This window comes from Anabrus simplex, chromosome 2 (assembly GCF_040414725.1).
Source record: "Anabrus simplex isolate iqAnaSimp1 chromosome 2, ASM4041472v1, whole genome shotgun sequence".
NCBI lineage: Eukaryota > Metazoa > Arthropoda > Insecta > Orthoptera > Tettigoniidae > Anabrus > Anabrus simplex.
This window is the reverse complement of record NC_090266.1, coordinates 1142997286-1143022338: the sequence shown is the minus strand read 5'-3', so window position 1 is coordinate 1143022338 and position 25053 is coordinate 1142997286. Positions and strand designations below refer to the sequence as shown.

General features: G+C 45.2%; 4 non-coding genes across 4 annotated transcripts; 2 read left to right on the top strand and 2 right to left on the bottom strand.

Annotated features, from left to right (window-relative positions):
- Nucleotides 1-1896: 1896 nt before the first annotated feature.
- Nucleotides 1897-1986, bottom strand: TRNAI-UAU (transfer RNA isoleucine (anticodon UAU)). Its single transcript is given in 2 exon segments — nucleotides 1897-1932; nucleotides 1949-1986. It is a non-coding gene; the product is annotated as a tRNA-Ile (tRNA).
- A 5137-nt stretch (nucleotides 1987-7123) lies between these two features.
- Nucleotides 7124-7213, top strand: TRNAI-UAU (transfer RNA isoleucine (anticodon UAU)). Its single transcript is given in 2 exon segments — nucleotides 7124-7161; nucleotides 7178-7213. It is a non-coding gene; the product is annotated as a tRNA-Ile (tRNA).
- Nucleotides 7214-14546: 7333 nt separating this feature from the next.
- TRNAI-UAU (transfer RNA isoleucine (anticodon UAU)) lies at nucleotides 14547-14636 on the bottom strand. Its single transcript is given in 2 exon segments — nucleotides 14547-14582; nucleotides 14599-14636. It is a non-coding gene; the product is annotated as a tRNA-Ile (tRNA).
- Nucleotides 14637-24546: 9910 nt separating this feature from the next.
- Nucleotides 24547-24636, top strand: TRNAI-UAU (transfer RNA isoleucine (anticodon UAU)). The gene is given in 2 exon segments: nucleotides 24547-24584; nucleotides 24601-24636. It is a non-coding gene; the product is annotated as a tRNA-Ile (tRNA).
- Nucleotides 24637-25053: the final 417 nt, after the last annotated feature.

The following is a 25053-nucleotide window of genomic DNA, read 5'->3' as shown; positions in this document are numbered from 1 at the left end:
TGTGATGAGGATGCAATGATGACGAAGAGGACACATACACCCAGCCAAATTATCCAATGGTGGTTAAAATTCCCGACCCTGCTGGAAATCGAACCCGCGGCCCCTATGACCAAAGGCCGGTACGCTAACCATTTAGCCATGGAGCCGGACACACAAGTTAAATAAAAATATTACACTCCAACATAGATATTGACGCATTCTATCAAAATATATAGCACAAATTGTAATTATTGTTTAAAGATCAGTGGTAGAGTGTCGGCCTCCGGATCAAACCCGGCAGAGGTAGTCGCATTATTGAAGGGCGGATTAAAATCCATTGGACACTCCATGTCGTACCATGACGGCATGTAAAAGATGTATGCTGACACATTTGGTGTTTACCCGATAAAATTCATTAAATCTTAGCCATAGTTTTATAAATATTTTCCGGGCCAGTTTTATTTTGCTCTTCGCGGGTTGAGCATGCGGGAGACATGTAACAGCAACTGATTGGTGCATCGAAATGACGATTTTCAGCATTTCCTATGATGGGTAGTTTTCCTATTCAGTAACAAGTGTCACTTCCACATCAGTTTTATAAATATTTTCCGGGCCATTTTGTTTTTGCCTACCCGGTATAAGTTTGCCCACCCTTTGCCCGATCAACTTCTAAAGCCTAGAGCTGTCGGTTAAGGAAAACAACACTGAAAATCTCATTCAAATAACTATCCACAACCAGTCTTCATCGCTCCTAAGCTCTTCTACAGGCTTCGCTAGTTGCTTTACGTCGCACCGACACAGATAGGTCTTATGGCGACGATGGGACGGAAAAGGCCTAGGAGTGGGAAGGGAACAGCCGTGGCCTTAATTAAGGTACAGCCCCAGCATTTACGTGGTGTGAAAATGGGAAACCACGGAAAACCATATTCAGGGCTGCCGACAGTGGGGTTCGAATCTACTATCTCCCGAATACGGGATACTGGCCGCACTTAAGCGACTGCAGGTATCGAGCTCGGTTTTCCATAATTGAAGGATACTCATCTCTGTTCGGTGCTTATTTACCTTCCGAAAGCTGTGTCAAATACGTATCAGTGGGTTCAAAATCCTTTCACTAATGGTGCTAATTCAGTAGGTACTAAAGAAGAGGACGAGGTGATAGAACTTTAATTTTTAATTTTCAAAAGTAAAAGTAACTTTGTGTCCGCCTCTGTGGTGTAGTGGTTAGCGTGATTAGCTGCCACCTCCGGAGGTCCGGGTTCGATTCCCGGCTCTGCCATGAAATTTGAAAAGTGGTACGAGGGCTGGAACGGGGTCCACTCAACCTCGGGAGGTCAACTGAGTAGAGGTGGGTTCGATTCCCACCTCAGCCATCCTGGAAGTGGTTTTCCGTGGTTTCCCACTTCTCCTCCAGGCGAATGCCGGGATGGTACCTAATTTAAGGCCACGGCCGCCTTCTTCCCTCTTCCTTGCCTATCCCTTCAAATCTTCCCATCCCTACACAAGGCCCCTGTTCAGCATAGCAGGTGAGGCCGCCTGGGCGAGGTACTGGTCATTCTCCCCAGTTGTATCCCCGACCAAGAGTCTGAAGCTCCAGGACACTGCCCTTGAGGCGGTAGAGGTGGTTTCCCTCGCTGAGTCCGCGGGAAAAGCCGAACCTGGAGGGTAAACAGATGATGATGATGATGATGAAAAGTAACTTTGTAAAAGGTTTTCCATACTGCACTGTAACTTGTGTGTCGAGTAAATCATAAGTGGAGTGTCAAAATATCGATAGTATTTACCGGGTATCCCACAGGGGAGCCGTGGAAATAATGTAAATTATTCAAATAAATGGTTCAGTTATTAATATCTGAGTTTTGAAAGACGTATTTATGATCATCAGCTTTTCGCAGAGGGAAAAGTTTACTTTTTAAAACATTCCCCAGGTGAGGCTCGAACTCACAACCCCGGCATCTCTCGGCTACTGTCATATAAGTACCGTGCGCTAACCAATTGCGCCACTGGGGAACCTGCATGTAGTTTGTTACCATAAATATAATGGTCGAAACGCTCTCGGAAACGCATACCGCAGCTTTCCGACTAGTCAGCACCACTAACGTTATCCAGCGGCTCGCGGTTATTACTACCTACAGCCATCGTCTGCTGATGCTGGCTCCTATGACGTAATACTTGTATCAGGGATCTCGAAATTTGACTTGTATATGAAAACGTGGTCCGCCTCTGTGGTGTAGTGGTTAGCGTGATTAGCTGCCAACCCCGGAGGCCCTGGTTCGATTCCCGGCTCTGCGAAAATTTGGAAAATGGTACGAGGGCTGGAACGAGCTCCACGCAGCCTCGTTAAGTCAACTGAGTAGAAGTCGTTTCGATTCCCATCTCAGTCATCCCGGAAGTGGATTTCCGTGGTTTCCCACTTATCCTCCAGGCAAATGCCAGGATGGTACCTCACTTAAGGCCACGGCCGCTTCTTTCCCTCTTCCTTGCTCATCCCTTCCAATCTTCCCATCCCCCACAAGGCCCCTGTTCTCCATAGGAGGTGAGGCCGCCTGGGCGAAGCACTGGTCATTCTCTCCAGTTGTATCCCCCGAACTGATGTCTGACGCTCCAGGACACTGAGGCGGGATCCGTCGCTAACGTCGAGGGAAAAAACAACCCTCGAGGGTAAACAGATTACCAAGAAGAAGATATGAAATCGTATTGATTCTAACTTTTCTTTCTTCCTTAATTTGTTTACCCTCCAGGGTATGTTTTCCCTCGAACTCAGCGAGGGATCCCACCTCTACCGCCTCAAGGGCAGTGTCCTGGAGCTTCAGACGCTGGGTCGGCGTATACAACTGGGGAGGATGACCAGTACCTCGACAGGCAGCTTCACGTGCTATGCTGAACAGTGGACTTGCGGTGGGATGGGGAGATTGGACGGAACAGGCAAGTAAGAGGGAAAGAAGCGGCCGTCGCCTTAAGTTATGTACCATCCTGGCATTTGCCTGGAGGAGAAGTGGGAAACCACGGAAATCCACCTCCAGGATGAATGAGATGGAAATCGAACCCACCTATAATCAGTTGACCTACCGAGGCTGCGTGGACCCCGTTCCAGCCCTCGTACCACTTTTGAAATTTTGGCCGAGCCGTGAATCGAACCCGGGCCTCCGGGTGTGGCAGCTAATCACGCTAACCACTACACCACGGAGGCGGACACGTTTTTATATACAATTTAAATTTCGAGATCCCTGATACAAGTATTATGTCATAGTAGCCAGCACCAGCAGACGAGAGCTGTGAGTATATAGTTATAATACAACCGCGAGCCGCTGGATGACGTTAGTGGTGCTGACTCGTCGGAAGGCTGCGGTATGCATTTTCGAGAGAGTTTCGGCTATTATGTTTGTGGTAACAAACAGCAACCGCATTCCCCAGTGGCGCAATTGGTTAGCGCACGGTACTTGTAAGACAGTAGCCGAGAGATGCCGGGGTTGTGAGTTCGTGCCTCACCTGGGGAATATTTTAAAAATGTAAACTCTTCCCTTTGCGAAAAGCTGATGATCATAAATATGTCTTTCAAAACTCAGATGTTAATAACGAACCATTTATTGGCATAATTTATATTATTTCCACGGCTCCCCTGTGGGACTATTAGTCGTGAGATAAAGATAAGGCATGAACGTGCCATTTTAGGCCAACAGTTAGACCAAGGCCACTTACACTCACATGTGATACCGGTACTGTCTGCAGTTTTCAAGTACACACATTCAAAAATAACTTAGCTAACTGTACATATGTTATTTCTTGTTTAAAACAAACCCTGTTTCTTACCTTTGTTATGTATTCTTCTTTTTTTGTTAGTGGCTTTACGTCGCAGCGACGCAGATATTTCTTATGGCGACGATGGGATAGGAAAGTTCTAGGAATTGGAAGGAAGCGGCCGTGGTCTTATTTAAGGCACAGCCTCAGCATTTGCGTGCTTTGAAAATGAGAAGCCACGGAAAAACATCTTCAGGGCTGCCGACAGTGGGGTTCGAACCCACTATCTCCCGAATACCAGCTCACAGCTGCGCGCCCCCAACCGCACGGCCATGTCGCCCGGTCTGTATTCTTTCGAAGGCACTCCAGCACCACGAGAACGAAGTAGAAATTTGCGAATGCTTCTGTCAAATGATTCCTTTTTATGAGAAATGTTTGAGTCCGCCTCTGTGATGTAGTGGTTAGCGTGATTAGCTGCCACCCCCGGAGGCCCGGGTTCGATTCCCGGCTCTGCCACGAAATTTGAAAAGTGGTACGAGGGCTGGAACGGGGTCCACTCAGCCTCGGGAGGTCAACTGAGTAGAGGTGGGTTCGATTCCCACCTCAGCCATCCTGGAAGTGGTTTTCCGTGGTTTCCCACTTCTCCTCCAGGCGAATCCCGGGATGGTACCTAACTTAAGGCCACGGCCGCTTCCTTCCCTCTTCCTTGCCTATCCCTTCCAATCTTCCCATGACTCCACAAGGCCCCTGTTCAGCATAGCAGGTGAGGCCGCCTGGGCGAGGTACTGGTCATACTCCCCAGTTGTATCCCCCGACCAAGAGTCTGAAGCTCCAGGACACTGCCTTGGAGGCGGTAGAGGTGGGATCCCTCGCTAAGTCCGAGGGAAAAACCGAACCTGGAGGGTAAACAGATGATGATGATGATGATGATGAGAAATGTTTGAACTAGAAATATCAAGTGTCCAGTATTATACGTGTTTGCCAACACAAATAACGTTCAATAACAAGTGTAGGTATGTAACACTAACGTGCACTCAATAAGAACTCTCCTCGTAAACTAAACGTTTATTCCGTACGCTAACCGCTAGCCATGCTCGCTGTGTTGCCTGACCGCGCACTCTATCCCAGTTCACCCGCACGTCAATACCGACTCCTGTATCATCCCTAGAAGCTGGGGTAGAGCATTCTGACACACCGAGGGTATGTTTTATTAGTATAGGGTAACGCTGTAATATTAAGAGGGGAGCAAAACATGGCAAAGCCAGATTTCTCCGTTAGTGTCCACTGTATCGAAAACTGTACTGTATAATACAAATGGTCATTTGTTATTCACGTTATAAGGGTCATCCCAGGCCCTAACGTCTGGTCATCGGCCCCTGGCCAAAAGTGAAATTTTACATATGCGTTGAGAGATTTCGAAACGAATTCGTGTAACACTTCCACCCATGTATTTAAAGGAACTCGATTATCCGTGCCAGGGGTCATCCGGATAATCGAATTCAAAATTTCATGAACAATGTTATGAAGCCTAAAAGCTTGAAATCAAGCACGGTTTGAAAAACTGCATATTTTTCTTTGCTGGATAGTCTTAATTGTCCGCCTCTGGTGTAGTGTTTAGTGTGATTAACTGCCACCCCCGGAGGCCCGGGTCGATTTCCGGCTCTGCCACGAAATTTGAATAGTGTTACGAGGGCTGGAACGGGGTCCACTCAGCCTCGGGAGGTCAACTGAGTAGTGGGGGGGGGGGGGGTCGATTCCCTCCACAACCATCCACGAAGTGGTTTTCCGTGGTTTCCCACTTCTCCAGGCAAATGCCGGGATGGTACCTAACTTATGGCCACGACCGCTTCTTTCCCTCTTCCTTGTCTATCCCTTCCAAACTTCCCATCCCCCACAAGGCCCTTGTTTATCATAGCAGGTGAGGCAGCCTGGGCGTGTGACCGGTCATCCTCCCCAGTTGTATCGCCAGACCCAGAGTCTGAAGCTCCAGCACACTGCCCTTGAGGTGGTAGAGATGGGATCCCTCACTGAGTAGTATGGAAAATCCGACGCTGGAGGGTAACCAGATAAAGAGAAGAAGAAGAAGAAGAAGAAGAAGAAGAAGAAGAAGGAGGAGGAGGAGGAATGAACCCCTTTTGAACAGACACTCTACTGCGGTGAGGCTCTCCATCATAGGGTCAGATATTTCATAAAAGGTATATTATAAAAGTTATTTGACAAATTTCTTTGGTAGTGTAACACCTTTCCTTAAGCTGCCAGTGCCTGTGAAGAATAGTGTGCAGTTGTCGCTGCTATGATCGGGTTGGTCGGAGGAAGCATAGGAATAGGCTTGGCAGCTCTCTTTTTTAAACTGCTTACCCTCCATTGTAGGTTTTTCCCTCGGACTCAGCGAGGGATCCCAACTCTGACTCCTGGAGCGTGAGGCTTGGATGAGGATGATACAACTGGGGAGGAGGACCAGTACCTCGAATATTCTTCCTCACCTGCTATGCTCTAACAGAAGCCATGTGCGGTGATTGGATGGGAAGGAAGCGGCAGCCGACTTATGTTAGGAACCATCCCGGCATTCCACTTCACCTCCAGGCAAATGCCGGGATGGTACCTATCTTAAGGCCACGGCCGCTTCCTTCCCTCATCCTTGCCTATCCCTTCCAATCTTCCCATCCCCCTACTAGGCCCATGTTCACTATAGCAGGTGAGGCCGCCTTGGCGAGGTACTGGTCATACTCCCCAGTTGTATCCCCCGACCAAGAGTCTGAAGCTCCAGGACACTGCCCTTGAGGCGGTAGAGGTGGGATCCCTCGCTCAGTCCGAGGGAAAAGCCGAACCTGGAGGGTAAACAGATGATGATGATGATGATGAAAAGTGACATTATTTTAGCTTTTCTCCATTCTTCGGGTATATTTCTTCTTTTCCAACAAAGATTAATTAAATGTAACATTCTAAATTTAAGAATGATCCCACCATATTTGAACAACTCCATATTTATGTTGTCTAACCCTGGTGCTTTTCTATTTTTGAAAGATTTCAGAACAGGGTGACTGAGATGGAAATCGAACCCACCTCTACTCAGTTGATCTACCGAGGCTGCGTGGACCCCGTTCCAGCCCTCGTACCACTTTTCAAATTTTGGCCGAACCGGGAATCGAACCCGGGCCTCTGGGGGTGGCATCTAATCACGGTAACCACTACACCACAGAGGCGGACACTTTTTCATATACAAGTCAAATTTCGAGATCCCTGATACAAGTATTATGTCATAGGAGCCAGCACCAGCAGACGATAGCTGTAGGTAGTTATAACCGCGAGCTGCTGGATGACGTTAGTGGTGCTGACTTGTGAAAAGCTGCGGTATGCATTTTCGAGGGAGTTCGGCTATTATGTTTGTGGTAACAAACACCAAACGGACTCCCCAGTGGCGCAATTGGTTAGCGCACGGTACTTATAAGACAGTAGCCGAGAGATGCCGGGGTTGTGAGTTCGAGCCTCACCTGGGGAATATTTTAAAAATGTAAACTCTTCCCTTTGCGAAAAGCTGATGATCATAAATATGTCTTTCAAAACTCAGATATCAATAACGTTGCCTACGCTATAATACAAGGCCTTGAAATGCACTAATGAAAACGGCTGCCAGCTTAGTTCACCGTTCAGCCACTAGGATCGCGCTGTTGCCCCCTTGTGTTCGCATGGCCGTGTATGTCTATAAGTAAATTATATCCTAAATAAAGAGAGCTGAATTCTGTAGGTGTCTACATTTTTAAAACTTTCCTACTCAGGGGCTTCTTATCGAGTTTCAAAACTTTCTCACTTCTACTTGAGTGGCTCGAAGCAGTGTTGTCTAATAGAGGTCTCAGAAATTTTTGGAGTAGAAAAAGAGGTAGTTTGTCGTCTTTACACTCTCTACACTTAATTTCACTGATGAACCTGGTTTTCAGAAGAAACGTACACATTTTTAGTAACTGTCGTCGGGGTAAATACTGCACAGCAGAGGTAACAAATTCCGTCATGCGCTGCAGAAGAGCCACAAACGATGATTTCGGGTATCTGAGTGCTCCTCGATCTTGAAAGCGAATAAGACACAATGTTGGACTTCACTGGCTAGAGAAGTGATATGTTCTAAACAGTCTTCACAGTCTGTTTGTTCTTCTGCCACACGCACTAAGTATCCTGCTACCATAGCTAGAGAAATACCAGGTATTGTGGCTGTTGAATCTGAAACAAATTAATCATATGTATGTACTAGCGAACACTTAAATAAAAAAGTATTGTTCACACAGATCTGATGTAATTTACCTTGCAACGGTTTTGCAATGATAGACATTACGTGTTCAGGAAGCTGCGGAATTTGCACATCATCGCGACTTTCATTCCTTCTATGTCTTTCATCCATCTGGCACATTCTTGGTTGTAGTAAACTGGTTCGTACATTGCGGATCTTATTTTCATCCCTCAGCTCAACATTGCCATGTTTTGATGCCGCAATAATTCTTGTATGAAGCCTTGTTTCGATTGCTTTAAGGCATGACCTTGCGTCCATTGTCAATGTATCCCGCTTTGCGTCGTAGGTGGCTAAAGGAAAGCTCGATATCATAGCTTGTTAGATTCCTCGTCAAGACATAATGAAAATTTATACTTATGAGGTATTTTACGCAGGCCACAGTGGATTGGGTAGTCAAGACCAACGCCTGATACGTTTCCCTCGTGAATCTTTTCTCTTTCTCTGGATGCATTTGAATGTTCTTGATATATGACAGGAAATCATTTATTAACCAACTGAGGCGTTCATCTTCAATGCTGAAAAATGCCAGTTTGTTCTCATTCCTGGAATATGACCCATACGAGGTGTTGCAGACATCATGGGCATCGAACCACTTCATAAAATGCTCCATGAAAGAAATTGTTTCTTTTAAACTGTTCCTGTTTTTAATGCTCTCGGGACAAATCACCTCCATATTCTTCAAACCAGCGATTGTTTCAGGGGAAAATACAATTTTGGCTCTTGCTACATTCATTTTCTCCAAATTTGTAGGGTAAACTACTTTTCTGGTTAGTTTCCTCACCGGCTTCATAATTGAAGATTTCTGGAGTTTGAAAAGACCTCTCAAATGATCGCCGGTCACGATAGCATTGTTTACAAAAAAAGTCTCGTGACAAATGTTGGGATCGCACGTTTTTTATGAAGTGACTGGGATCGAAACTTAGGAACAGAGGCCTAGTTTTATCAGCTGGATGTTGTATCTCATGCGTAATGCTTCCTCCACATAATATTTCGCACATCCAAACATTTACCTGAGAATTGTCGGTAACAATTCTGATCACTCTGAAACCACACTCTTCAACAGCATTTAACGCATCCAAGGTTAATTTTGCAAGTTGTGAGCCTGTAATGGATGAAGTGATATAGAAAGACACCGGTATTCTGTAATATGTAGAGTCCCTTGAACAAAATGCAGAGTAGTTTATTGGCTAACCTATCTTCGATTCCAAGAGCGTCAATGTCAATGTCATTCAGTCCAATAAACATATCTAATTTCCTGTCATACATAAGTTTCGGCTTTATGGACATTTCATCTATTATAAGGGAACCAACCTTTTCGTTATCGTTCACTAACGACAGTTTTTCTACCAGTAATCGGGCTTTAGTTAGCGAAGTTATGCCGGTCTCCCCTTTTGAGTATCCAACATACGATTTCAACGTTCTTGGATGAGGAAGATGCAAAATATCGAGTGTTCTGAGAAGCCGATAACCAGTTGGCGACCTTGAAGATAATAGCACACAAATTTTAACTGTAGTCTCCTGGTATTTACATTTCTTTTTTCCAAAGCTCTGAAGTTGTTCTAACAAAAAGTTTGCTTTCATATTACCTCCCTCAGCTTCCTTCTGAATTTTAGAAACTCGACTTGCAAGATTTCCGGGATCCTTCTTTACCTTACTAAGTTCTGTTTCCAAGTCACGAATTTTTACGCGCAACTTCTTAATAATTGTCACGTGCTTTCTATTTCTTCTGATTTCCTTCCTTAATTTCCTGGTAATGTATTTTGGTATTGTTGATTTTAGGACGGGAGAAAACTGTGTACCTACTGTTGTGGTGCCTACATTTATCAGGTCAGATTCTCCAGTATTATCAGGCACAGGAGAATCCGATTGTTCCACACATTTTCTCTTATTTCTTATATACTCATTTTCACTGTCCGTTTTTTCAAGGTGTCTTTTCTTAGGAGCTTTCCTACATTTTTAAAGTGACTTGTTTGTGTTTGGGGAACTCTGTAAAAACTGAAGGGACTTAATTAGGCAGGAGCGTCTTTTTAGATGTACTTATACTAAAGTCTTCTTCTCTGAAGTGTTTACTGCATACCCTCGATTTTTCTGTAGGAACCCAGAGAGATCCCGGCTTGTCTCCTCTGCGAGATATAGCAACAAGCAACCATATGAAATTCCACTACCTTTAATTTGTCGTGAATGACAATAAGCAACACAGCAATAAACCATGATTGAACCGGCGAGTGCTTATTATCACAAGAATACACACATTCACAACCAACTCTATACACACGTTTAAAGGTGCGAACCTGGTAAACTGGGGGCAAGGTAGCGATCCTAGCGGCCCGCCAATGAACTGCAGTGTGACCACTTCTATAGCGTTTTACGGGCCCTATTTCCAGGCCTTGTATTATAGCGTAGGCAACGATCAATAACGAACCATTTATTGGCATAATTTTCATTATTTCCACGGCCGCTTCCTTCTCTCTTCCTCGCCCATCCCTTCCAATCTTCCGATCCCCCACAAGGCCCCTGTTCAGCATAGGAGGTGAGGCCGCCTGGGCGAAGCACTGGTCGTTCTCCCCAATTGTATCCCCCGAACTGATGTCTGACGCTATGCTATGGGACTATTAGTCGTGAGATAAAGATAAGGCATGAAAGTGCCATTTTAGGCCAACTGTTAAACCAAGGCCACTTACACTCACATGTGATACCGGTACTGTCTGCAGTTTTCAAGTTTATACATTCAAAAATAACTTAGCTTACTGTACATACGTTATTTCTTGTTTAAAACAAACCCTGTTTCTTACCTAACTTTGTTATGTATTCTCTTTTCTTGTTAGTGGCTTTACGTCGCAGCGACGCAGATAGGTCTTATGGCGACGATGTGATAGGAAAGGGCTAGGAATTGGAAGGAAGCGGCCGTGGTCTTATTTAAGGCACAGCCTCAGCATTTGCGTGCTTTGAAAATGGGAAGCCACGGAAAAACATCTTCAGGGCTGCCGACAGCGCGGTTCGAACCCACTATCTCCCGAATGCCAGCTCACAGCTGCGCGCCCCTAACCGCACGGCCAACTCGCCCGGTCTGTATTTTTTCGAAGGCACTGCAGCGCCACGAAAACGAAGTAGAAATTTACGAATGCTTCTGTCAAATGATTTCTTCTTTATGAGAAGTGTTTGAACTAGAAATATCCAGTGTCCAGTATTATACGTGTTTGCCAACACAAATAACGTTTAACGACAAGTGTAGGAATCTAACACTAACGTGTACTCAATAAGAACTCTCCTCGTAAACTAAACGTTTATTCCGTACGCTAACCGCTAGCCATGCTCGCTGTGTTTCCTGACCGCGCACTCTATCCAAGTTCACCCGCACGGCAATACCGACTCCTGTATCATCCCTAGAAGCTGGGGTAGAGCATTCTGACACACCCAGGGTATGTTTTATTAGTATAGGGTAACGCTGTAATATTAAGGGGGGAGAAAAACATGTAAAAGCCAGATGATGATGATGCTTGTTGTTTACAGGACCTAACGTCTGGGTCATCGGCCCCTGGCCAAAAGTGAAATTTTACATATGCGTTGAGAGATTTCGAAACGAATTCGTGTAACACTTCCACCCATGTAACCAAAGGAACTCGATTATCCGTGCCAGGGGTCATCCGGTGATGCGAAACTCCGGATAATCGAATTCAAAATTTCATGAACAATGTTATGAAGCCTAAAAGCTTGAAATCTAGCACGGTTTGAAGAAATTGCTCATTTTTCTTTGCTGGATAGTCTTAATTGTCAGCCTCTGGTGTAGTGGTTAGTGTGATTAGCTGCCACCCCCGGAGGCCCGGGTTCGATTTCCGGCTCTGCCACGAAATTTGAAAAGTGTTACGAGGGCTGGAACGGGGTCAACTCAGCCTCGGGAGGTCAACTGAGTAGGGGGGGGGGGGGAATCGATTCCCTCCTCAACCATCCACGAAGTGGTTTTCCGTGGTTTCCCACTTCTCCAGGCAAATGCCGGGATGGTACCTAACTTATGGCTACGGCCGCTTCTTTCCCTCTTAATTGTCTATCCCTTCCAAACTTCCCATCCCCCACAAGGCCCTTGTTTATCATAGGAGGTAAGGCAGCCTGGGCGAGTAACTGGTCATCCTCCCCAGCTGTATGCCCAGACCCAGAGTCTGAAGCTCCAGGACACTGCCCTTGAGGTGGTACAGATGGGATCCCTCGCTGAGTACTAGGGAAAAACCGACCCTAGAGGGTAACCAGATAAAGAGAAGGAGAAGAAGAAGAAGAAGAAGAAGAAGAAGAAGGAATGAACACCTTTTGAACAGACACTCTCCTGCGGTGAGGCTCTCCATCATAGTGTCAGATATTTCATAAAAGGTATATTATAAAAGTTATTTGACAAATTTCTTTGGTAGTGTAACACCTTTCCTTAAGCTGCCAGTGCCTGTGAAGAATAGTGTGAAGGTGTCGCTGCTATGATCGGGTTGGTCGGAGGAAGCATAGGAATAGGCTTGGCAGCACTCTTTCTTAAACTGTTTACCCTCCAGGGTAGGTTTTCCCTCGGACTCAGCGAGGGATCCCACCTCTGCCTCCTGGAGCGTGAGGCTTGGGTGAGGATGATACAACTGGGGAGGAGGACCAGTACATCGTCCATTCTTCCTCACCTGCTATGCTCTAACAGAAGCCATGTGCGGTGATTGGAAGGGAAGGAAGCGGCAGCCGACTTAATTTATGTATCATTCCGGCATTTGCCTGGAGGAGAAGTGGGAAACCACGGAAAAGCACTTCGCGATGGCTAAGGTGAGAATCGAACCCACCTCTACTCAGTTGGCCTCCCGAGGCTGAGAGGACTCTGTTCCAGCCCTCATACCACTTTTCAAATTTCGTGGCAGAGCGAGGAATCGAACCCGGGCCTCCGGGGTTGATAGCTAATCACACTAACCACTACACCACGGAGGCGGGTCTTGGCACCTAATATGTAAAATCATATCGTCATTATTGATTAGATAACGTCGTATGTGACAAAAACCTAACTAGAACTTAAAAGCTCTTCAGTCTGTCGAACACAGAAAATGAAATCGCTTTTAGTGCCGGGAGTGTCCCAGGACGTGTTCGGCTCGCCGTTTACAGGTCTTTTGATTTGACTCCTGTAGGCGACCTGCGCGTCGTGATGAGGATGCAATGATGATGAAGAGGACGCATACACCCAGCCAAATTATCCAATGGTGGTTAAAATTCCCGACCCTGCTGGAAATCGAACCCGCGGCCCCTATGACCAAAGGCCGGTACGCTAACCATTTAGCCATGGAGCCGGACACACAAGTTAAATTAAAAATATTACACTCTAACATAGATATTGACGCATTCTATCAACATATTTTGCACAAATTGTAATTATTGCTTAAAGATCAGTGGTAGAGTGTCGGCCTCCGGATCAAACCCGGCAGAGGTAGTCGCATTATTGAAGGGCGGATTAAAATCCATTGGACACTCGATGTCGTACGATGTCGGTATGTAAAAGATCTCTGCTGACACATTTGGTGTTTACCCGATAAAATCCATTAAATCCATTAAATCTTAGCCATAGTTTTATAAATATTTTCCGGGCCAGTTTTATTTTGCTCTTTGCGTGATGAGCATGCGGGAGACATGTGACAGCAACTGATTGGTGCATCGAAATGAGGATTTTCAGCATTTCCTATGATGGGTAGTTTGCCTATTCAGTAACAAGGGTCTCTTCCGCGTCAGTTTTATAAATATTTTCCGGGCCATTTTTTTTTTTTGGCTACCCGGTATAAGTTTGCCCACCCTTTGCCCGATCAATTTCTAAAGCCTAGAGCTGTCGGTTAAGGAAAACAGCACTGAAAATCTCATTCAAATAACTATCCACAACCAGTCTTCATCGCTCCTAAGCTCTTCTACAGGCTTCGCTAGTTGCTTTACGTCGCACCGACACAGATAGGTCTTATGGCGACGATGGGACGGAAAATGCCTAGGAGTGGGAAGGGAGCGGCCGTGGCCTTAATTAAGGCACAGCCCCAGCATTTACGTGGTGTGAAAATGGGAAACCACGGAAAACCATATTCAGGGCTGCCGACAGTGCGGTTCGAATCTACTATCTCCCGAATACTGGACACTGGCCGCACTTAAGCGACTGCAGCTATCGAGCTCAATTTTCCATAATTGAAGGATACTCATCTCTGTTCAGTACTTATTTGCCTTCCGAAAACTGTGTCAAATACGTATCAGTGGGTTCAAAATCCTTTCACTAATGGTGCTAATTCAGTAGGTACTAAAGAAGAGAACGAGGTGGTAGGACTTTTTTTTTTAATTTTCAAAAGTAAAAGTAACTTTGTAAAAGGTTTTCCATACTGCACTGTAACTTGTGTGTCGAGTGAATCGTAAGTGGAGTGTCAAAATATCGATAGTATTTACCGGGTATCCCACAGGGGAGCCGTGGAAATAATGTAAATTATTCAAATAAATGGTTCAGTTATTAATATCTGAGTTTTGAAAGACGTATTTATGATCATCAGCTTTTCGCAGAGGGAAAAGTTTACATTTTAAAACATTCCCCGGGTGAGACTCGAACTCACAACCCCGGCATCTCTCGGCTACTGTCATATAAGTACCGTGCGCTAACCAATTGCGCCACTGGGGAACCTGCGTGTGGTTTTTTACCATAAATATAATGGTCGAAACGCTCTCGGAAACGCATACCGCTGCTTTCCGACTAGTCAGCACCACTAACGTCATCCAGCGGCTCGCGGTTATAGCTACCTACAGCTATCGTCTGCTGGTGCTGGCTCCTATGACATAATACTTGTATCAGGGATCTCGAAATTTGACTTGTATATGAAAACGTGGTCCGCCTCTGTGGTGTAGTGGTTAGCGTGATTAGCTGCCAACCCCGGAGGGCCTGGTTCGATTCCCGGCTCTGCCAAAATTTGGAAAGTGGTACGAGGGCTGGAAAGAGGTCCACGCAGCCTCGGTAGGTCAACTGACTAGAAGTGGGTTCGATTCCCATCTCAGTCATCCCGGAAGTGGATTTCCGTGGTTTCCCACTTATCCTCCAGGCAAATGCCAGGATGGTACCTCACTTAAGGCCACGGCCGCTTCTTTCCCTCTTCCTTGCTCATCCCTTCCAATCTTCCCATCCCCCACAAGGCCCCTGTTCACCATAGGAGGTGAGGCCGCCTGGGCGAAGCACTGGTCATTCTCCCCAGTTGTATCCCCGAACTGATGTCTGACGCTCCAGGACACTGAGGCGGGATCCGTCGCTAACGTCGAGGGAAAAAAACAACCCTCGAGGGTAAACAGGTTACCAAGAAGAAGATATGAAAACGTATTGATTTTAAGTTTTCTTTCTTCCTTAATCTGTTTACCCTCCAGGGTAGGTTTTCCCTCGAACTCAGCGACGGATCCCACCTCTGCCACCTCAAGGGCAGTGTCCTGGAGCTTCAGACTCTGGGTCGGCGTATACAACTGCGGAGGATGACCAGTACCTCGACAGGCAGGTTCACCTGCTATGCTGAACAGTGGACTTGCGAGGGGATGGGGAGATTGGACGGGACAGGCAAGGAAGAGGGAAAGAATCGGCCGTGGCCTTAAGTTAGGTACCATCCTGGCATTTGCCTGGAGGAGAAGTGGGAAACCACGGAAATCCACTTCCAGGATGAATGAGATGGAAATCGAACCCACCTCTACTCAGTTGACCTACCGAGGCTACGTGGACCCCGTTTCAGCCCTCGTACCACTTTTCAAATTTTGGCCGAGCCGGGTATCGAACCCGGGCCTCCGGGTTTGGCAGCTAATCACGCTAACCACTACACCACAGAGGCGGACACGTTTTCATATACAAGTTAAATTTCGAGATCCCTGATACAAGTATTACGTCATACTAGCCAGCACCAGCAGACGAGAGCTGTAAGTATATAGTTATAACTAGAGACGAGAATTATAGGCACTAAAAACAGTTAAAATAGGCAGGCATATAGGCTCTTAAATTAGCCAAAAAAGGCGTGAAAAAATACTTATAATTCAATAACACGCTCAATTACTATAAAATGAATTTTAAACAAGCAACGTTTCAATATTTATGGGTAACAATCTTGTTCTCCTGTCGGGCAGAATGTTTTATACTGAGAGAAATCTCTTAACATCACAGGAAGTGATTGGACAAAACTTCAATGAAGCCACTTCATCTGGATTTATTTCAACTGCTTCATCTACCTCATCTCGTAGCACCCTGGCTACTTTTACCATCGTTTTCGATCATGGATTCTGTTGCAGGACCCTTACGGAATTTTTTACTGACAGCGGCTACCTTCCCAGAGGCTCGGTCAACATTTCTTCTGACTTCTTCCACAACCCTAAATGACTCCACCGGGGTAAAGCCACTCGTCTCCTACTCGGTGATTGCTCCAGGCAGCTTGTTGACGTCTGAAGATGCTCCAGTTTATGCAGGGGGGATATTAGCTCCCACCATTGCAGTGCACAGGTCTATAGAAAAAGAAATGTTGTTGGTCGCTGTTCACAGTGGACTGGTAGAACAGCTGTACTCGTGTCAAATGCAGACCCCGCGTGGAATCGAACCCGGGACCCTGTGAACCTACGGTCAATACGCTGACCATTCAGCCAGCGAGTCGGACAGTATAAACATGCATTTGTTTCATTAAAAAAAGAGAAAGACTATTAGAGGCGTTTTTTCTAGAAGTTCAAAACTTTAAAGTAGGAACAAGAAAATTCGTAATTTACATGGAAATATGTCCTGAAAAATGTTCAGTTATAATCTGGCAGTTTCCTGTCGCGTTCACCGGGTGAAACAAAAATCATTAAAATGACGCAAAACGATACCTGAGTAGCGTGGAGGAGATATCCTTCCTATATTCTTGCCAGAAACTCACCAAGCTGCCTCTAGCAGTATTCTTACTTATACAGAATTAAAACGGAGGCACTATAAATCTCAGATTTGTGAATATTTTATATGTTGCTATTCGGCGGCTTTGGTCAGCCGGATCAGCTGTCATGAAGACTATTTTCTGTTGCCTGCAATAGATCCTGCATCATGTGTGCCCACAAGGCTGCCACACTCGTTGAAAAATTAGAAAACCACGTGATTTGAAATTGTCGTGGCATGCGCCCATAAACTTACTTTTTGTCACAATTTAACAAAACTCTAGATGGGATGTTAGACCATACGCACCCCAGACTCTCTTTGTTTGCCCCCCCCACAGCACAACGGGTACAAACCGGACCTCACCAATTCAGACTAACGGTCCTTCCACTGGCCTGGCCTTGTAACGATAGTCTTTGTAGCCTTGTTAAACACGCTGTGACATCGTCCAAGCCATGCCATCTTGTATGTCTAGCCTCTGCGATATCGTCCTAGAAACCTGCCTCCCAGGGAAAATCCTCACCTACACCTAACACCTCCAGAACACCTACTCACCCCCGCCCCTCCACACTCATTACACAGTGCTACAATTGCCTGAAACTGGGCCACTCTGCGGCTTCATGCCCAGAGGCTAAAAGATGCAACAGGTGTGGTGGCCCTCACCGCCACACTGTCTGCACAATACCTAAGGAGCAGGCGAGGTGCGCTAACTGCGATTGCAGTCACGCAGCCTCCTACCCTGGCTGTCCTTTCCTAAAGCAGGCAATTAAGGCACACCATAAACATGCACAACACCTGTTCACACACTCCACCCCACCCCCTCAGCCTCACAGTCACTACCTCGAACCCAGCACCCCCTCCTACTCAAATCCCCGCCCTGCCAAGTCTCGATAATTCCACCCTCCTTAACTTACTCCTCATCCAGCTACTTTCGTCCCTTAACCAGCCTATGCCAAGCCGTCAGCTAATTATTAGCTAACCCCCCCCCCCCCCCCTGTCCAACACCGCCCTGTTCCAAGACGCTTAACTCCTCATCTTAACCCCCTGTTACGCCTGCACCCTCTCTGACTTCCCTAACTTCCCTCCGACAATTGGGAACATGCATCATTTTCAAAAATATTTTTTTTGAAAAGTACACCAATGAAATAGTATGTAAACGTATTACATTGTGGTATGTTGCCTTGTTTTCTACCATTAAAAAAATATTTAATAGTGCCTTTCCGCAAGGCGAGTGAAACGGCCTCTGACGTAAGCGGCGCGCTGTGACGTCACGATCCAGTACCGCATGGAGCTCTACCAGCCGTTGTGCATCAGCCGTTGCTAAAAGCCGATTGTTTATTATTCATGATCGCGAATAACTTCAAAATGACAGAAGAAAGGTTCAAAACAGCACAATCAGACAATCTATCATGTGTAGATGTCATCATTCTTGAAAAATAGTGACTTTTGTGGCCGCAGAAATTCGCGGATAAAAAGCAAGTTTGTAAGTGGCGTCTTTTATATACGTGCAATGTACTGTAACCTATAGTATAAGGATAGCAACGAATCTGGATAGATATCACATCACTTTCAACATTTCCTTCTAGACTGATTCCCCTATTAAAGAATAACATTACATTTTCGGGCTTTCAGCATTAGTAAAGTAAGAAATCGGATTTCAGCACTAACATAAACATATAGGTAGCATTATAGTACTAGTCCGCTTCTGTGGTGTAGTGATTAATGTGTACCACTCCCGGAGGCCCGGTTTCGATTCCCGGCTCTGCCATGAAAGTTGAAAACAAATAGTACGAGGGCTGGAACGGGGTCTACTCAGCCTCGGGAGGTCAACTGAGTAGAAGGGTTTCGAATCCCACCTCAGCCATCCTCGAAGTGGTTTTTCGTATTTTCCTACTTCTCCTCCAGGCACCTAAGGCCACGGCCGTTTCCTTCCCTCTTCCTTGTCTGTCCCTTCCGATCCTCCCATCCTCCAAAGGCCCCTGTTGAGCATAACAGGTGAGGCCTCCTGGGAGAGGTAATGGCCCTCCTCACCAGTTTCATCACCATACTCAAAGTCTCACGTTCCAGGACACTGCCCTGGAAGTGGTAGAGGTGAAATCCCTCGCTGAGTCCGAGAGAAAACCAACCCTGAAGGATAAACTGATTAAGAAAGAAAGAAAGAAGGAAAGAAAGAAAGAAAGAAAGATCATAGTACTATAGGGCTATAATCTATCATTCCCAAAAAATATATATATTTATGGTTGGGACAACTGGTCTACCCACTTCCGGGGCCCATGAAAGAGAATTAAATATCTTTGTGGAGGGAAAAAGTTAAACATGATAAAGGTAAATATGACTTCATCTAGTTTTCACAAGTCGGGCTGAGTGGTTCAGACTGTTGAGGTGCTGGCCTTCTGACACCAACTTGGCAGGTTCGATCCTGGTTCAGTCCGGTGGTAGTTGAAGGTGCTCAAATACGTCAGCCTCGTGTCGGTAGATTTACTGGCACGTAAAATAACTCCTGCAGGACTAAATTCCTGCACATCGGCGTCTCCGAAAATCGTAGAAGTAGTTAGCGGGGCGTGAAGCCAGTAACATTAATTACATTTGGCTTTTAACAAGCTGAGCATATCAGGAAAGAAAAGTGTCCTGGTGACATTTTAGTCGCTCAATACAGGAATGTCTTTGGGTGCTGTGACTTTAATTTTTTTATTTTGTTGTTGTTTGCTTTACGTCACACCGTCACATATAGGTCTTATGGCGACGATGGGACAGGAAAGGCCTAGGAATGGGAACAAAGCGGCCGTGGCCTTAGGTACAGCCTCAGCATTTGCCTGGTGTGAAAATAGGAAACCGCGGAAAACCATCTTCAGGGCTGCCGGCAGTGGGATTCAAAACCCACTATCTCCCGGATGCGAGCTCACAGCTGCGCACTCCTAACCGCACGGCCAACTCGCGCGGTATTTTTACCCTTCGGTTTATTGACTTGGCTTGTATAACCTAAAACTTAGGCTAAGTTGGATTATATTTTAAACACCTACATCACTATTTTCACCTGTATGCAATTATGTTATTTATTTCATTAATATTATGATAATTATCATAATTGAGCATTGTTAACTTATAAGACTCCAACAGACAAGCATTGATTTTGTGTAGAGTTATACATTTGTTAAATTCACGTCGTTTCGTTTCATGACGTACACGCCTATTCTTTGTTACATTATAGGGTATTTAGATATAGCCTTAAATTTCTTTACCAATTAAGCTCTTCAATAAAGACATACATAACTGTCCCATGCCAAGATATATTGGTAGAATTAGAGCTGTCAAAATGGTTCATAACCCCTTCGATTTATTATTTTGACATGGATCACCCAAAACATAGGTTAGGTTTGGAGAATACTTTAATAATCAGCATTATTTAATGCACCGTTTATTACTTTCATATTCCAAGATGTAATTGAAGCATTTAAATAAAGCATCATACATTAAAATTTAAAGTTTTGCCACTAGAACAGCTGACATGGAAAAGTGATTTGAAAATTCAAACAAATTCATCTTACGTTAAAATCTTCAAAAAAATAAACTGTATACTTTTCCGATATATCACCAGCATTTCTCCAGCTCGCCAAAATCCATTTCTCCCTAGTTTTAGCGTCTTTGGAACGTTTATAAACAATTTGTTTGGGATGGTATGCGATGTGCCATTGCACATCGGAACTCTACACCATTTATAAGTTTTCTGCCTCACTGTCTGCGCAGGATTCATTTTAAGTCTAAAATATACCACTCAGATTATTATCCAATGTATAGACCTCGAATTTAACCATACTAGACACTAACGTAAAGTAGAAATACGCGAAGTGTATCCTGCTTCTCACAGCACACTACGTGTTATTTCGTCTGCTAATTCAGTCAACCTGTACGATGACGTCAGGCCAATGAGATCGCGTACTTGCGTGACGTGACATTTTCGTAGATTTTTATCATGTTTGGAGTTATTATTTGTACATTCTGATCACATTTTTGAATTCTGCATGCAATTTTGTATCAGATTATCATATTTTTAATTAAAACCCCGGATCATGCATGTTCCCTATTATGTTCACTTTCCACAATCAATTATGACAGCAACATTGGGCATGGTCACCTATTGGATGGGTGACCATCCACCTGATGTTGCTCCCGGCTCACCGTTGGCCTCTAGTAACAGAGTACCAACACCCCCACCAAACTCTGCCCTATTAAGGGCACCTTTCCGCCCCGCCAGGGGCCCAGGCCATATCCTGGTCAGCTTGATCCCCTACAAGAACTCCACTCCATCCACACCCGTTATGTTACTACTACCTTTGATTTACGAAATAGCACTCAAGGCCTGAAATAACGGTCGACGGGCTATAATCATTCACTGGTCCCCGGGACCTCTGAGAATAGTGGTCTGAAATATCGTCCTAGCTACTCCACATTCGATCTTCAACCTATGTTTCGCGAAGGCATTGCGGAAGTGTAAAAGAGTTCACTAGAGCCTACACATAGCGCTGGTTAAAGTTACTCACAATTTAAAAAAATTACAATTCAGTTGTAGTCCGCTTCTGTGGTGTAGTAGTTAGCGTGATTAGCCGCCACCATCGTAGGCCCGGGTTTGATTCCCTTCTCTGCCACGAAGATTGAAAAGTGGCACGAGGGCTGGAACGGGGTCCACTACGCCTTGGGAGGTCAACTGAGTAGAGGTGGTTCGATTCCCACATCCCCGGGCGAGTTGGCCGTGCTGTTAGGGGAGCGCAGCTGTGAGCTTGCATCCAGGAGATAGTGGGTTCGAATCCCACTGTCGGCAGCCATGAATATGGTTTTCCGCGGTTTCCCATTTTCACACCAGGCAAATGATGGGGCTGTACCTTAATTAAGGCCACGGCCGCTTCCTTCCAACTCCTAGACCTTTCCTATCCCATCGTCGCCATAAGACCTATCTGTGTCGGTGCGACGTAAAGCCGCTAGCAAAAAATAAAATTCCCACCTCAGCCATCCTCGAAGTGGTTTTCTGTAGTTTCCTACTTCTCCTCAGGGGAATGCCGAGATGGTACCTAACTTAAAGGCGCGGCCACTTCCTTCCCTCTTATTTACCTGTCCCTTCCAAACTTTCCATGCCTTCACAAGGCCCCTGTTCAGCATAGAAGGTGAGGCGGCCTGGGAAAGGTACTAGTCCTCCTCCCCGGTTGTATTCCCAGACCAAAAGTCTCGTGCTCCAGGACTCTGCCCTTGACATGGTAGAGGATGGATCCTTCGCTGAGTCCGTTCGGAAAAACCTACCCTGGAGGGCTGAAAGAAAGAAAGAAATATTTTAGTTGTAAATCTCTAATTTCGGGGGAATTGAATCAGAGTTCAAATTGCCGATTTTTAATTTTCATCCACTCTGGGACAAGAGACCATCGGCGTTCTAACTCCTCGTTCAGCAATAAAATGATTATCTACATTTTTGTAATATAAATTAGTGAAAGTTCACGACTAATACAGCATTGCAACAAAATAACTTTCCACAATACGTAAAATTAGTAGGTTACCGAGGGAAAAGATGTTCGCTATACTGGGGGACTATGGAATTAAAGGTAGATTATTAAAATCAATCAAAGGCATTTATGTTGACAATTGGGCTTCAGTGAGAATTGATGGTAGAATGAGTTCTTGGTTCAGGGTACTTACAGGAGTTAGACAAGGCTGTAATCTTTCACCTTTGCTGTTTGTAGTTTACATGGATCATATGCTGAAAGGTATAAAATGGCAGGGAGGGATTCAGTTAGGTGGAAATGTAGTAAGCAGCCTGGCCTATGCTGACGACTTGGTCTTAATGGCAGACTGTGCCGAAAGCCTGCAGTCTAACATCTTGGAACTTGAAAATAGGTGCAATGAGTATGGTATGAAAATTAGCCTCTCTAAGACTAAATTGATGTCAGTAGGTAAGAAATCCAACAGAATTGAATGTCAGATTGGTGATACAAAGCTAGAACAGGTCGATAATTTCAAGTATTTAGGTTGTGTGTTCTCCCAGGATGGTAATATAGTAAGTGAGATTGAATCAAGGTGTAGTAAAGCTAATGCAGTGAGCTCGCAGTTGCGATCAGCAGTATTCTGTAAGAAGGAAGTGAGCTCCCAGACGAAACTATCTTTACATCGGTCTGTTTTCAGAGCAACTTTGCTTTATGGGAGCGAAAGCTGGGTGGACTCAGGATATCTTATTCATAAGTTAGAAGTAACAGACATGAAAGTAGCAAGAATGATTGCTGGTACAAACAGGTGGGAACAATGGCAGGAGGGAACTCGGAATGAGGATATAAAGGCTAATTTAGGAATGAACTCGATGGATGAAGCTGTACGCATAAACCGGCTTCGGTGGTGGGGTCATGTGAGGCGAATGGAGGAGGATAGGTTACCTAGGAGAATAACGGACTCTGTTATGGAGGGTAAGAGAAGTAGAGGGAGACCAAGACGACGATGGTTAGACTCTGTTTCTAACGATTTAAAGATAAGAGGTATAGAACTAAATGAAGCCACAACACTAGTTGCAAATCGAGGATTGTGGCGACGTTTAGTAAATTCTCAGAGGCTTGCAGACTGAACGCTGAAAGGCATAACAGTCTATAATGATAATGTATGTATGTATGTATGTATGTATATATATATAAGGAACAAACGAACTTACCAAGCTTGGCAGAAGACTACCTTTCCATCCGTAGTGAAATTGGGATCCCCTGTGATCCACCGCTTCAGCCAGTATTATTTCGACGATTTTTCTTTGCAATTACCTTCTTTTTAAGTCACGCCGACACAGATAGGCCTTGTGGGGACGATGGGATTGGAAAGGCCTAGGCGTGGGAAGGAAGCGACCGTGGCCTTAATTAAGGTACAGCCCCAGCATTTGCCTGGTGTGAAAATGGGAAACCACGGAAAACCGTCTTCAGGGCTGCCGACAGTGGGGCTCGAACCCACTTTCTCCCGGATGCAAGCGCACAGCTGCGCGCCCCTAAGCGCACATCCAACTCGCCCGATGATCTTTCTTCGGGCATTGCCACAGACACCCTTCTTCTTCAAAATAAATCACAGCACATTCTGAAGATTAAGTGTACGCGTACAACAATTCACATCGAGATGGAGGTATAAGGGTTCGACGTTGATTGGTTCTCGCATATGTCTTAGAATGTTGGAGGGGTTGAAGGCTTCGAGGTCAAGCTGTTCCTTGTTTCTCCAGACGAAAATTTCCCAATAACTATTTCTGGTGACTTCCAAGAATTCCCATTTTTGATCGCGGGGTAAACAGATCTTGAGAAATGAGAAGATAATACTGTCGAGCACATCAGTTACAATATAATGCACTGGAAGAAAACCGGGTTCTTTAAAATAGATTAAAAAGGCATATAATAGGCAGTTATACTCCAAATAGGCACAAACCCCTGAAATAGGCATTTATAGGCACAATTAAACCAACTAAATCTAGCTTAAATAAACCTAAAACGGATTTATATCTCAAAAGCCAACGTTTCTGAACACAGGAATAAAATACGCAAATAGGCAAATTCCCGTCTCTATGTATAACCGCGAGCCGCTGGATGACGTTAGTGGTGCTGACTCGTCGGAAGGCTGCGGTATGCATTTTCGAGAGGGTTTCGGTTATTATGTTTGTGGTAACAAACAGCAACCGCATTCCCCAGTGGCGCAATTGGTTAGCGCACGGTACTTATAAGACAGTAGCCGAGAGATGCCGGGGTTGTGAGTTCGAGCCTCACGTGGGGAATATTTTAAAAATGTAAACTCTTCCCATTGCGAAAAGCTGATGATCATAAATATGTCTTTCAAAACTCAGATATTAATAACGAACAATTTATTGGCATAATTTATATTATTTCCACGGCTCCCCTGTGGGACTATTAGTCGTGAGATAAAGATAAGGCATGAAGGTGCCATTTTAGGCCAACAGTTAGACCAAGGCCACTTACACTCACATGTGATACCGGTACTGTCTGCAATTTTCAAGTACACACATTCAAAAATAACTTAGCTTACTGTACATATGTTATTTCTTGTTTAAAACAAACCCTGTTTCTTACCTAACTCTGTTATGTATGCTTTGTTAGTGGCTTTACGTCGCAGCGACGCAGATAGGTCTTATGGCGACGATGTGATAGGAAAGGGCTAGGAATTGGAAGGAAGC